At 37.9% G+C, this 15542-nt stretch overlaps 1 pseudogene; it reads left to right on the forward strand.

Moving 5' to 3' along the window:
* Window positions 1-1399: 1399 nt before the first annotated feature.
* LOC111753656 (U6 spliceosomal RNA) lies at window positions 1400-1495 on the forward strand (annotated as a pseudogene).
* Window positions 1496-15542: the final 14047 nt, after the last annotated feature.

Below are 15542 nucleotides of genomic sequence, written 5' to 3' on the forward strand. Positions count from 1 at the left end.
TTCAGTAAGATACATTTCAAAAAGTTCACTATTACGTATTCTTAGGGTATGAAGCTAATCAGAAAGCATAAAATTTGAGCCAAAAAGCATTGACATTGACACCTATATTTGAACAGTAAAGAAACCAAGGTCTAGAAATAAGAGAGAGGTTGTCCTAGGATTCAGAGGTTATTAGTGTCTCCACTGAGAGGCACAGCTTCTGGGCTTTATATTTTGGCTCTTTGATTTTAAAATATTGCTTCCAAGTAATATACCTTTTACTGGTCTCTAGTGCCAAAAACAAAAGCTAAATCTTCATTGTAAAAGTTTTATTTTCATTCTAAAGGGAAATTTAAGTATTTTACCTTGTGTAATTAACATCTAAATATCACTTCTTTGGTTGAATAATTAGTGCTTACATTTGTAAAAGATCATTTGGGTTAGTGATCAAATGCCATACGTTTAAATGAAAATTTTTCACCTGTTAAAATGCACTTGCAATAGAATTATGAAATTATCAAAGATGTCTTCATATGTTGCCACTGCATGTACAATGTGACATGGAGCAAATACTGAAAACATGTTAGAAGAATTACTCATGACTGTTTAAGGAAATGAAATCCTGTAATCCCAGTTACTCAGGAAGGGAGACAGAATTGAAAATCTGAAGTCATCAGGGACAATTTAGTGAGATCCTGCTCAGAAATATGACTCATGTTTCATTAGGTAGCTTTCAAAATGCATGGGCAAAAAACTCTTAAAGAACTAACGGTTCATCTTGGGTGACTTCTGGGGTTTGGCTCCGTGTTTGGCTGGCTCTGTCACTGCAGGAGGTGACCAGGCAGAAACCTTTGGTGGAGGAATGCTGCTCCCTTCATGGCAACCAGGAAGCAGGAATTGGAAGAGTGCTGGAACATCCTGCTTCTACTTTTGCTCCTTATTTCTCCACCCCTTTTTGATGGTACTGCCCATATTCAGGGTGGCCCCCTCAGTTTACTTACACACATGCAGATCAGCTTCAGAAACAGTCCCCAACCCCTCCCCACAGTCTCAGACACAGCAGGTAGTGTGCTTTTCTAATGCTTTAAATGGAGTCTCTCAATCCAGTTTAATTTAATTTAGATTAGCCACCTCACACTTATCATAAAGAGAAGAGAGAGAAAGAAATTCTATGTATTTAATCTGCATTTTGGAGTGACTTTTAGGCAGGAACCAAAAAAATTGAAAATCAAAATCTAATCTAAATGCACTGTTTAAAGTAAAGATACCTAAAAATTTCCCACATTTTTAAAAACAATATTATGTTTATCTTGGCAGTAAATATACCACAATTGGAACAATACAGAATAGATTAAAGTAAAGACACTGTTTAAAGTAAAGGTACCTAAAAATTTCCCACGTTTTTAAAAACAATATTATGTTTATCTTGGCAGTAAATATACCACAATTGGAACAATACAGAATAGATTAGAATGGCCCTTGTGACATGCAAATTTGTGAAGCATTCAGTATTTTCTAAAGTTTCAGAAGTAGTATGTAGGATTTATGCAGATGACCACTTACTCAAGAGATGCTTTCATAACAAGCAGAGATCATGTGGGAAAAGGATGCAATAGCTACTAGGTAATACAAATAAAACTAACCCAAGACAAAATGGAGTTAGAGAAAAATCAGAAGATACCAGGAATGGCATAAAGAATCTATTTACAGAAATACTAGCAATCAAATTTCTAAGTACAGGTACAGAATTCAACACAGATTTAAACAAGCTATGGAGATACCCCCTCCATAACAATTTCCAGAAATGAACCTCTCCACAATACATAGTAGTCAAAATCCCAGAAGTCCCACAGAAGAATGTAGTCCTAAAGACTCTTAGAGAAAACTAGCAAATCAATTATAAAAGTAAGACCCATTAAAATTATAGCATGCTGTTACTACAAACCTTAATGGCCAGAAGAACTTGGAATGAACTTTTTCAAGTTTGGAAAGAAAACAACTTCCTACTCATACTATTCTGTGAAACACACTTCCAAAATAGATGCAGTAAAAAGATAATTTCATGACAAAGAGCGCACTAACACATTCATGAATGCCAAACAAGCTCTCCAAACATTTCTGAAGGATAGCTTACAAAGAGGTAAAGAAATGAAAATGAAAGAAAAGAAATGTCAAAAGGTCTATGCAATGAATAATTCAAATAGGGTGCACAGTTAAGAAAAAGGAAAAAAAAAAAAAAACCAGCAGCAACAACAAAAACCTCACTGAATAGAATCATTTGGTAACTTTTAGTAATAGCTCTCAATATAAGTGGTCTCAACTGTCTTACAAAAATACACAGATTGATATATTTAAATAAAATCAAAAATAAAACCCAGTGGTATGCTGCATACAAGAAACCCATTTAATATAAATATAATGAAATTCATAGACTAAAATTGAAGGATAGAAAAATAATATTCCATTCAGTAGGAGCCTGAAGGTGTGATAGCTTGGACCCCAGAATAAAACCCAAGAAAGCAAGAAATTAAAATTTGGGGAGCAAAGGCTTTATTTTAGGCCAGGCCTGGCAACGCAATCCCTGGGAACCAATTTGGAGACTGCATGCCTGATAGCTAAAAAGGGCTTTTATCTTGTAAAAACCACAAACAGCTGCTGGTCTCACAATGCAAGGAGCGGGGCTGGGGCGCACTATAGGACAGGAACGCGGTAATTACATTGGGAAGAGCAAAGTTCAGATAAGGGTTGGGCTAACAAGCAAGTCTCCCTGCATACAAGCAAGTTTAGATTGGGTAAACATCTTCTTTCCCTTAGCAGGGAATAGAGAAGTCTAGCAGTGATTAACAACCCCTGTTAGCTTATTTTAGCACCATTTGTAGAGGGCAACAATGGTTAACATATTAATTAGGTTAGCTTATTTTAGCACCATTGGTAGAGGGCAACAATGGTTAACATATCAATTAGGTAAGATTTTACAATTTTTACAGAAGAGAGCATTTCTTAAAGAACAGCATCTTTTTTTTTTTTTTTTTTTTTTTTTTTTTGGTCTTTTTTCCTTTTTATTGGTACCGGGGATCGAACTCACAACCGCCTGCTTGCAAAGGCAGGTGCTTATGCCGCTGAGCTAAATCCCTAGCCCCAGAACAGCACATTTTATTACAGATAGCTGGATGAGGGGTAGGGGAGGGGGTTACAGGAAACTGATACCTAAGGCTTTTACAGCTTTCTCAGGAAATTGAAACTTAACCTAGAAAGCTAGAAAGGGAAGGGGGGGGGGCTGAGCAGTACATACAAAACAGAAATGAGGCGCAATGGTTAGAACTAGGCTATAACAAAGGCAAGGCAGAGTAGCTATCCTATTTTCAGATAAAGCAAACTTCAAACCAAAATGATCAAAAGAGGGAAAAAAGCCACTACATACTTGTTAAGAGAGAAATTCATCAAGGAGATACAACAATTGTAGAAATATATTTATAAAATACTGATGCACCCAGCCTCATGAAACAAACAGTACTGGTCATAAAAGATCAGAAACATCAATACAAATATAGTAGGTGACCTCAATACCTCACTAGACCAACTAGACAGAAATTCAAGAAAGAAATAACAGAGTTGAACCACACATTCAAAAAAACAGTCCTATTAACTGTCTACAAAGTGTCCCACCAAACCTTAGCAAAATACACAATCTTCTCAGCAGCATATAGAACTTCTCCAAAGCTGACCATATATGAGGCATTGAAACGGATTTGAGTGAGGATGAAACATGGAAATTATCCCATACATATTATTAGATCCTAGTGCAGTAAAAGTAGAAATCAATTCAAAGGGAGGCATAGAAGTTATACAAACACGAGAATATTAAACAATGTACTACTGAATAGTCAGTGGGTCATAGAATAAATCCAGGAAGAAATTCAACTGTCCCTAGAATCAAATATTAACTCTAGTGCAACATGCCAGTACCTGTGAAATACAGTGAAAGCAGTCCTCAAAGGAAATTTTATAGCTTTAATTGTCCACACTAGAAAAACAGAATGAGCCCAGATTATCAAATAAGCTAGTTATCCATTGCAACATCACAGAAAATCAAGAGCAATCCAGATTGAGAACCAGTAGAAGGTAAAAATCAGAGTAAAAATTAATGAACTTGAGACTAAAAGTATGTAAAGAGTAAGTGTATCAAAGAGCTGTTCTTAAAAAGGACAGACAAACTAGACAACACTTTACCCAAAATGCCAGAAGACAGAAGAAAGGAAACATGAGAAATGGCTCAACACCCTTGAGAATTAGGGAGCTGGAAATTTAAGTCAATGAGCAAGTGCTACAAAACCACTGGAATGGCTGTGCCTCAGAGGGCAAAGTTGCAGGGCCACTGCAGTTCTGTACCCCGGGCAGGGCGAGAGAAACAGAAACCCCACTTTGGAAAATAGGGAATTTACCCAGGGGAAAACACAACTGCCACAAGACAAGATCTACTGCCTACTGTATCCTCAGGAAAAATAAATACCAGCAAATATAGGTATAAGCCACGTATTTATATAAGCAGTCTTATCTGTTATACTCAAAGCAAATGTTCATATAATGGAATGTCATTAAGCAAAAAATAAATAAATAAAATAAAAATAAAAAAGGAACTGGCTATTGATGGACTCAACAAAATGGATTAATCAGGGGCTGGGGATTTAGCTCAGCAGCATAAGTACCTGCCTTGCAAGCAGGCGGTCGTGAGTTTGATCCCTGGTACCGATAAAAATGAAAAAGACCCCCAAAAATGGATTAATCATGATAATTAAACAGTTTAAATGATTCCAGAAAAAATAGTACATACTAGATATATTTATTAAAAATTCCAGAATATGCAAAGGAATCTATAATGTGTGTGTGTGTGTGTGTGTGTGTGTGTGTGTGTGTGGAGAGAGAGAGACAGAGAGAGAGAGAGAGAGAGAGAGAGACAGACAGACAGACAGACAGAGACAGATGTATTCTCAAGGAGGGTTTCAGTTTGGAGATGAAAGGAAAAGATTGTAAATGGGTATAGATAACTTTTGATATAAGAAACATGTTCATGATCTTGAAAGTGGTGATGTTTTATGGTTCTATGTACACATGAAAACTCAAATGCTTAAATGCATGATGTTCAGTCTACATTAACTGTACTTCAGTTAAGGCATGAAAACAGGTATTTTGAAGTATGGTGCTCATTTGTCTGAGCTATCCCATGCTGTCCTTGGTCTTGAGGTGAAACCAGCATGGTCTCCTCCATGGAAAGAGACATGATCGTGGACCTTCATAGGTCCCTCATGGAGCACAGCATCAGAGTGGTGCAGCTCACTGCACCCCGCACTTCTGCAGCAGAGGGTGTCTGGCTCTGCATAAAATCCTCATGAGACCCTTGCTGAGTGGGCTGCTGGCAGGGCAGTCTAGTTGGAGGAAATAGGTTATCGGAGTGTGTCTTGTAGCATCAATCTGTCTCACCCTCTCTCTCTTCCCACTTTCAATTCTTCCTGTATTTCCATCTCACTGTGTTTCCTGGATCCCCTGAAATGAGCATCTTTCCTTGGCCACATCCTTCTGGGATGAAGTCTCTGCTTCACCACAGGCTAGAAGCAATGAAGCCAGGGTACCATGGACTGAAACCTCAAAAGCCTTGAACTGAAATAAACCTTCCTTTCTTCTGTTATTAGCTGTGGTATTTGATCACAATAGAAACGGTTGACTAGCCCAATAACCAAAGTTCCAAAATAATAGACTCTTTGTAATTCTAAAAGAAATACTAGTTTTATATAGAGCTCTTCTGTCAGATGATTCTGTATCTGCAAAGAGAAACAATGAGAAATGGAAGACATAAACCACAGTAATGCGGACATGGATAAGATTGACATAACACAAGTATGCTTCTTAAGAAGATGAATACACAGGGCCATACACAGATCTACTAAATGATCATTAAAACACTGGAGACTGAATTCATTCTTAAGGTCTCATTAAAAATGAACACCTGTGTGACACAGTTGCTACAGCTTTCAGTCCACCCAAAGGTGGAAGTGAAGAGCAGCATGTCCTGACATGCAGAATTCCTCTGAGTCCTTCCCAGGCTAACATCCCTACTGCTCTGCACAGCACTGAAACACCCAAGCTGCCTCTGTGTCTTTGGCATCTGCCTGTACCCAGAATTCCTAGGAGTGCCATCCTTACCATGACCAACACTTAACCACGACCACCTCCATCAAAAATGCCTGGGAGGTAAGTGAATAGTTGTGAACAGAAGAATAAGGTTTCCTTTGTGTTTATTTTAAAGCAAAGGAAAAGCAATGCCCCACCTTCTATATTTTCAGTTGATTTTCATGTTGTAGAATTTCATTACCTGAAACACTCAGTTTTGTTCTTCCTTCCTAATCTTTATATCATTAAAAATAATTTTTAAGACAGAGACAGAAATCATACACTTCTTCACCAAATATGATGAAGCAGTAATTGCATCTTTTCTTTTGTAGACTGCTGGGTTAGAAAGATCAGGCGTAAGGGCAGAGCTATTCAGAAGTGTGTGTTTAAACCCATGAAGCTTAAAATCTGACATGCTCAGCATCACAAAGTTTCTTTAGCTGCCCAAACCTCTTGGGCTCATGTACTTCCAAACCTCCATTCCTGAAGTATTTGATGGAAGAGAAGAAACATGATGAGAGTTGGTGGGGGAGAGCGTTACTAAAACCAGAGCAGATGAGCACGAAAGCCAACTATGAAACTTCTTTAAACCTAAATTTTACGACGTTGGTTTCAGTGTCTGGCTGCAGTCCCTCACAGGCTGTCTGGCCATGCTAGCAGCAGGGCTCAGCCTCACTTATTTAAACAAAAAGGAGACAGCACAAATGGAAGGCATGTGCCTACTCTGTGAGCTGAGAGCAGAGCTGCAGGCCAGGCCTGGCAGATCCTCCTGTGCTGGCTTCCGCAGTGACACTCCAGAGGTGGCCAGGGCTTGAGCTGGTCATGTGGTGGATTCCAGGACTTTGAGGGCACCCCCAGATGGGTGAGCTGAAAGCTGCTGGAGGCGGCAGTGAAGGAGGAGCAGAAGGAACGATGCTGGCTGCAGGTAGTGACATCTGATTCTTGCATTGTCACAAGAGACTCCCGATGTGTGGTGCTTTTGCCATGCTCCCAGGAGACCCGAGACGAGCTAGGAGCCATCTCATATGTGTTACACTCTGCTCACACAAGAGCTCACTGTGTTTTATCACATTTCTTATTATACATAATCAGTAATTATGGTTAGTTTCTGTAAGAATAACTTACCTGGTGTGTATTTCTGAACCCTTAGCACACTGGTTGAAAGTTGGATGTCTTTGCAATTTAGAACAGATCTCAAAACCACATAGACGTGTATGTTTATTTCATGAGCTACTGTACAGGTTCTCTTAATTATCTGATAAGAATTATAAATCAAAATGAATTAAGATGGGTATCATCCCTATGCAACCTTTATTCTCATTTCTTTTATGAGATTCATACAATTCTTCCGGTCCCACCTCCTCACGCTACCCATGATGTCTTTTTCTTCTTATCTTCTACCCATAATCTATAAGTAGTAATGAAATTCTACTTCCGTAAATATACTCAGAAAAGCCCTCATTCTAGTCACTTTTCTCCTACTTAGGCCTTGAGTAGTTTTGCTTTGATTAGTGCAAATCATCCTCATTAATGTTTCTGTTTCAAAAATTTCCAACCTAATTGCTGTTCTCTAAACTGCCAAAAGAGAATATTTCTAACATTCAAAACCATGTTGCCATCTTTCTAAGAATCTGTTAAATGATTCCAAGGATTTGGCAATGACCGTTAGACTTCTGGTAATTTGGACTCTGTTTATGTTTTGGACATTACTGAATTTGCTTCTTTCCTTCCTGTAAGTAGCTCTTTCCATCCTTATAGGTTTTGATTTAAGACGTTTGTAGCTTGGCATATCATATTTTAATTAGTGGCATTAAAAAATTAGTCTTCTTTTATTAGGTGCCCCTTTCTCTCCTTTCTCTATTTCATGCGTTTGCAAGAGAAGTCACTTCTCCAAAGAGCCTTCTCTGTTAACTACTTTTATGTTGTCGTCTCTCTGCTGCTAACAGTGAGAAGAGGCTAAAGCTCAGATCAGCATTATCAGGGACAGAAAGCCATAAAGACATGTTTTCAATACAGAAGACAGTGCATCTTCTAATAGGAGAAGTTGTGTGCAGTTCTGTGTGAAAATACATCATCAGGAGCATGGACCATCACTGGGCAGGGGAAAAAGAAAACTTGCAGAAAGTTCTTCAGCAATCTGGAAAGGCAATAATTCAGTAGGATGACTAGAGTGAAACGGCATTTACCCAGTTAACCAGAGACTTCTCTCCACTACCAACTTTCCTCTCGTCCAAGACTGTTGGAGCAGAACTGTGGGTCTGCCTGAGGACAGAGCAAAGTATCTCTACTTTGTGCAAATTAGGAACAGATGTGTTAACATACAACCTGCTTCTGTCTCTCTCTGTCGTCTCTCTGTCTGTGTCTGTCTCTGTCTCTCTTTCTCCACCTCACTCCTCATTTTGACTCTGTGAAAACTCACAGTAAATCAAATCATTTTAGTGTCTTTTCAAACAAAAAATAACCAACAGCAACTATTATCTCCAAAACTGGTCTTGTGAAATAAACTGAAGTCTGTTGTCAAAAAGTGTTGATAAGGTCACTCAACAGCAGGGTTCCCTACCCAGGTGGAGCAGAGCCAATGCGATTCTCGCCTCCCATGCAGTATGAAAATACTGCATTCATCTCCCTATGTAAGATTGTAATTGGCAGATAGCGCCAGTGACCATTAAATACCTCTTTGAAATAGCTCATTTTTCTGGAAATTTTAAACTGAAAGTTTTATATACAACAAAAAGTCACTCTTTTATTGTTCTGTGATGTTTTCATCCACAGACAATTACTTGACAGTGTTTTGTCTGGGGGTTGATATCTTGTTACAGCCCTGGTTGTTGCTTGGTAGGTTAGAATCTTGATAATAGCTATTTGTTTTTTTTAATATGTAGCACTGTGAAGTTATCAGCTTCATAAAGTACTGTTTATGTGGTAGTAAACTGTTAACAAATTATTTATGGTTAAGAGATATACTTCTAATACTTGTGATAGCAAAGGTATGCATCGCTGAACATGATGAAATGGTAATTTCCATGTTTTAAGATAATCTCAAATGTTAACAATAGAATTAAAATGTTACTATGAAAATGGTGTTTTAAGTATTAATCATTATGCCTGCAGCATTATTAACATTTCTATTAATACTTTCTTCCAGTTTATTTTTGTATGCAAAATGCCCCATCCAGTATTAGTTTCAAAATTAGTTCAGGACATGTAAAGTTGACTTTCATTTTGCCACGCATCACCACATCAATATTTCCGTGTCATTAAACAATATTTACATCCTAGGCATAGCAATATTTCCCTGTATTCTCTACACTCTAGGAGGCTGAGGCAGGAGGACTAAAACTTTTAACTCCAGCCTGGGAAGCTTAACAACATAGCAAGACCCCCGTCTCAAAAAAGGTTACGGCTGTAGTTCAGTGTGAAGGTCCTGGGTTCAAGTCCCAGTAACCCAGTACTGAAAAAAATAATAGCAGTGTTTTCAGCTTAGTCTAGGACAGAAGAATAAACTGCCTGCATGTGGAGCCACATGATCTGTTTGGATTTCAGCTCCACCAAGTGTGAGCTTTTTGCTGGCCTGAGTTATTTAAGCAATTTGTGTTTCTCTCCTCAGCTTTTAGATGAGGATTAAAATTCCACCTGCATTACAGAGCAGCAATGGGAACTGAATGACTTAATCTATAAAGTGCTCAGAATCATCATCTGCATTCCTGTAATTTAGGTAGTTTTTATGCTTGGGTAGCCAGGTAACTTCAAAGATGAAATATTAACGATTTTTACTGTACTGTTCAAGCGGTGAATTTTGCGTTTTATAAGAGCCATGTATCCCTACATAAATACCTAAAGTGCTTCCTGTTAGCTGCATCTTTTTATGTTTTTTTATTAACACATCAATAGTATCACTGGATATTTCTACATACCTTTACAACACTGAGTCTTACGAATAAAATGTATTTTTCAAAATATGCATATTGTGTATGTGGTTATCATGTAGCATTTTCATGTATTTATGTTTTCAGCTTTTACTCTCAAGTAAATTTTGTGTGCAACTATTTTAATTCTACAGTTTAGATTGACCTCTTGGAAAATTTGCAGTACTCAGAGATACTTAAATTGTAATATTTTCAAACTAGAATTTTCTATTTCAAAAAATAAGAATTGTAAGAAGCGAGCATGAAATGAATACTACTGAGAAGTCTGTGGCAGTAACAGAAGAGTTTTCCTCCTTCTCCGGGTGGGAGGGCCACACCCTCAGCAACCTGTGCGGTTAGCTCCTCCCGAGATGCACAGCGCCGGCTCCGGCCACGTGCTGCGCATAGGCTTCTGTGCACCTGTCGTGTTTCAAATTAAACATCATGTTTAGACTTACTTTAAAAATGCCTGCTACTCCTTTATGCAAATAATTGAGCATATAATTTGAATCCACCCCATTTTTTCAGAAAATAGCTTTAATATAGTTGTACAGATATGGCATACAAGCAGTGTATCGCCTTAATTATAATGTACCTCATAGTTATATAAGATGTTGTATAAATTACATAAAAACTAAAGCAAGCAAACATGTTTAGATATAAAATCATTTATCAGAGGCATAATTTGTACATCATGTAATTTTAATTTATATTTCAGAGGAAGACTTCAAAACAGTTCACAAGTCTATCTTTTATATTACAGGTAAATGTAATATAATTAAAGTGTGCACACACGTAGATATGCAATATTGCATATACACAAATACACTAGGTGTATTTTATCTGTAGGTCTTTTTTTTTTTTACTAACTTTTCAATTCATTTTGACTGAAAACATATTTCATGATCTATGTTAGAAATGTATTCATCAAATTATTTTTACTACTAGTAAAAATATTAATTACTAGCAATATGCAGTTAGTTGTTCTGGTGTCTACTCAGGAACACATACTGTTTAAGAAGTGAGACCCTATCTCTGACCTTTTTATCTATCACTTCATTCATTTGCTTATTATTTTTCTAAATATTTAGAGAAAGTTTCTCAAATTTTTCTTGATATCACTTACTGGATTTTTGCCCAGTATGCCGTTATTCCCTTGAATATAGTTTTTTAATTTGGGGAATACAGCTTTCAGTTTTGTGAAATATATATTTCCAAATATATATATATATATTTGAACTTTGCAACATTTTATGGACATTTTAACTTGTTTTTTTTTTTTCTAAATACTTTAAACTTTTTAAATCCTTCTGCTTCTCCATGGGTTTTATATTACTTTTAATTGTAAGACACAGCGCAGTTATTTTGTCTGTAGAATTGCTCTTAAATGTGTGTTTGTTCCTTTTAGCTCTATTTTCCTGCTTAGTAAGTACATTTTTAAACGTGGCGGTCATTCGTTTTACTTTTCTTTACTCCTCTTAAAGAAGGTACCAGTCTGGCTGTTGGTCCCATGTGGTGAGAAATGGTTATTTCTGACTTACGTCTTCAAATCACTGTGTTTATAATGATGCTCACAACTCCAAGCCCGCTTCTCACCTCAGCCTACTTTATTCTAGCCTTTCTGAAGCCCTTTCATACTGAGGAGGGCAAGAACATTTAATATTTCATCCCTCAAATTCCTAAATCCTTCCCTGTTTTTGTGGTGCTGGGGATGCAAATCAGAAATTCCTGTTGGCTGGACAGGTGCTCTGTAACCTGAGCTGGTCTGCAAGCCAGCTGCTCCCTTTTGACCCGCACTTCATAAAAACATGTTAAAATGTGTGTGAGGTGGAGGAAAATGAAGTCATAATCCATAGAATGTCATAAATACAAGAAGCCCAGCCTAGTGCTCTGTGAATACACACCTTTGATTCTCCCAAGACAGAGGCGGAGTGAAACCAATCACCTAATTCACAGAGCTAAGTTGTCCACTGATGATTGTCTCACTGGAGTGTAATAAAGTTTATAATTATTGGCAAAATCTCTCTGAACTCAACCAGTACATATCCAATAGGTCCAAGCTTTGGTTTATATAATTTTATCTGTCTGTAAGTTTTCATGAAAATGGGAAGTTACTAATCAAGTATGTTTAAAAAAATCTATTTAGATATATATACATACACACCATATATATTTCCTTATTTCTTAGTTTTTTGTTTGTTTGCTTGTCTATTTTTTGATATCAGGACTGTGTGCTTGCAAAGCAGGCGCTTATGCTGCTGAGCTAAATCTCCAGCCTTCCCCTTATTTCTTTTACAAATTTTAGGAATGTGAATTCACATTAGGAATTCATATTCCTAAAATTTCAGAAATGTGCTTGCTGACTGACCCCATGACTCTTGCCTTGCAGATTTCTGTTCTTATGAATTTATGTACTCTCTAGGAAGTAATGTAATTGGCCCTCTGTAAATGTAAGGGTGACCTTATAAAAAGCCACTTAACTTTCTTACTGTTTTTTCTAAGGCTTAGAAGCTTCCATGGTATTCTTGTGGCCCTGAAGGATTAACATAGCCCCAGGAGTCCCTCCCAGAGACATTTAGCATATTTAGTTTTAAAAGCTAATCAATCGTGCCTTATGAGATATGCCATTTAAAAAATAGTTTGGCTAAGAATGTAATTCAATATATTTAAGGGAATAAAAGCTGTGAGAATGATTAAGATAGAAATTGTCTAGAGGAAGGAAATAGGTAGCTGAGTGCCACAGGGTCCATTCTGCATACAGATAGATGAGTGGTGCCAGTGTAGGGAAATAAACATTGCAATTTAAATACATCAGAATGTTTAAGGTGGCTGACACACACTGGCAGAGAAAACCTTCTAAAATAAAAGTGAACTGAAGGGAGACAGAAAATGTGTGCTGACTATCAAATCAGATTCATCTACTGGGTAGGAGAGTAATTATTTCAAATTCGTTATTCTTATAACCAAGCAAGTCTTGGAATCAACATTCAGAAAACACTTAAGTGACCTTTAGTTTGAGTCAAATTCATGTTGTGAATTAATTAAAACTAAATGAGAAATGTTATTCACTATGAAACAAATAGATATTAAGAGATTTTTACAAGGTAGAAAGTTTTTACTGAAATAAAAGTTTTTCACTTGCATTTCATCCTCCAGCTATGTTTTCACTTTTTTGAGAGTAAGAAAATAAAGTATCATTAACATTTCTGGAAAGTAATCCCAGAGCCCCACATAATTATGAAGGCAGAGCAGAGAAATAGAAGCTTTTTATGTCATTAAAAAAAGAAATGAAAGAGAAATACATTTTAAAAGCTTTTCATTTACTTTTGTAGCTATCTTATGCAAAAGAAGATATTATCTCTGAATCTAATTATAGTGTAATTCACCAGATATCCTTTGTGTATTTTTACAAATTGAATTACTTTGACCCTGGTTCATCACTGCAATGATTCCTGGTTATGCTCTTTAGACTAAATCGTTGCAGGCTAATTTAAAATTATTCAATATTTCTTCTATAATCTTTCCAAAGGAAGAGGAGGAAGACTTTCTATTAAATAGCTTTATTCCTAAGAAAAGCTTGCTTGAATATGGTAGTGCTGTTCATTTCTTTCTCCCTATTTTTCTGACACAATCGATGTTATATTGCCATGGGTGAGATCAAACTTTTTAATGTTTAAACCCTAGAGATCTTGCATTACAAGGAGACTACCTAGAGTTTGGCTTGGGTTGTAAAGAAAAGCCTGGTTTGTGAGGCTTTGGTCCCCACTTTCCACCTCAATGTGAGCAGTTGAGTTCAGTTTTTTCCATTTTTTTAGAGTTTACTGAGCTATGGATAAGACCCTCCAAAATTGTATAAATTTAATGTACATAACTTGATGGGTCTGAAGATATCTATTTAGCTATGAATTTATATATCTGTGTGTCTATGTAGCTCTCATCTGTCATCCAGTTATCACCCATCATCTCTTTCTCTCTCCACACACACATATTGTCTATGTATGACACAGTGACTACATGACCACATTGCATCCAAAAGCTTCTTTTTTTTTAGTGCACTGATTTTATTTATTTAGACTTGTTCATGATAAACATGCCATAAATTCTATACTTTCAGTAAGTTTTTCAATAGAAAGCATGGCATTGTTGACTATAGGCACTATATAGTAGATCTCTCAGAGTTTTTCATCTTTCATGGCCAGATTTGTACCGTTTAGCCAAAACTCACTTGTTCTTTCCTGCAACACCTGTGAGTACCGCTAGATCCTCTGGTTCTATGCACTTCCTGCTTTAACTTCCTTGTATTAGCATCAGGTGTGTGTGACCTAGAGTAACTTCCCCCTGAGTTATCCCTGTTGCTGAAAGTGGCCAGACTTCCCTCCCTTTCAGTCTGAATGATGTGCTAATCTACTCCCCATGCCTTTTAAAAATCCATTCATCCCCTGGTGGACATTGAGTTCCTTCTGGGTTCTGGCTCATGCATGTTACAGTGCAAGAACACATGACATGCTGATGTCTTTTAAGATGCTGGGTACTGGCAGAGGAGGAGCTGGGCAGATCCGGAGTGCCTGCAGAAGCCCCTTCCTTTGTCTGAAGGACTGAATATTTCTGCAAGCAGGGAGGGATCGTAGGTTCCTGAGGCACCTCAGCCTGTGGTGAGTGCCCAGCACAGTCTGCCCAAATCTCAGACTGTTCTGGACCCTCCAGGCTTCTGGGTGCAGTGAAGTGGAGCAGTGGGTTAGAGGCCACTACAGATGCATCCCCATCCCTCCTGGCTACACTTGGAAGTCTGCTGAGCTCCTGACGGATGGGCAGGCCTACACTATCCCCCGAGCCCAGCCACGCCTAGCCATCTGCGTGCAGAGGAGGAGCTGGGAGGATCTGGAGTGCCTGCAGAAGTCCCTTCCTTTGTCTGGAGGACTGTGGATATCTCTGCAAGCAGGGAGGGATCACAGGCTCCTGAGGCACTGCGGCCTGTGGTGAGCACCCTAACCCGGCTGCGATTGAAGAGCTGTGGATCTTCCAAGGGGCAGGTGGGCGCACAGTGTCCCTGAGGCCCAGCTTGTCTGGAACTGCGGAGTTCTGAGCAGGCAGAGGAGGGCCACTGGTTCTGTAGGCCCAATGGCTTGGGGTAGCGCGGTGCTAGAGTCTCAGTAGCTCCAAACATAGAAGGGGATTTTCAACAGATCCGGAGGAAGCTTTCAAATAACACTTGAAACACAGAAATATAGAAAATGACAAAACGAAAGACCAAATTACAACCTCAAACCTCCAGCCCATCTCAGGAAACCCTAGGAGCGATGTATGTAGAAGAAAATATATCCCATCCACCTCATATATCGGACATAATAGCTACTGAAGTTGACAAGCAACTCCAGGAAGCTTTAAAGACATTCAAACTCGAAATAATCTCCCAGATAAAAGAAGAAATGATAAAAGAAATGAAAGAGATTCTAAATATATCTAAAGAAAACACAGATAAAAAATTGGAGGAAC

This window comes from Cavia porcellus, unplaced genomic scaffold (genome assembly GCF_034190915.1).
Source record: "Cavia porcellus strain 051 isolate PalLab524CR breed Dunkin Hartley unplaced genomic scaffold, mCavPor4.1 scaffold_14, whole genome shotgun sequence".
NCBI lineage: Eukaryota > Metazoa > Chordata > Mammalia > Rodentia > Caviidae > Cavia > Cavia porcellus.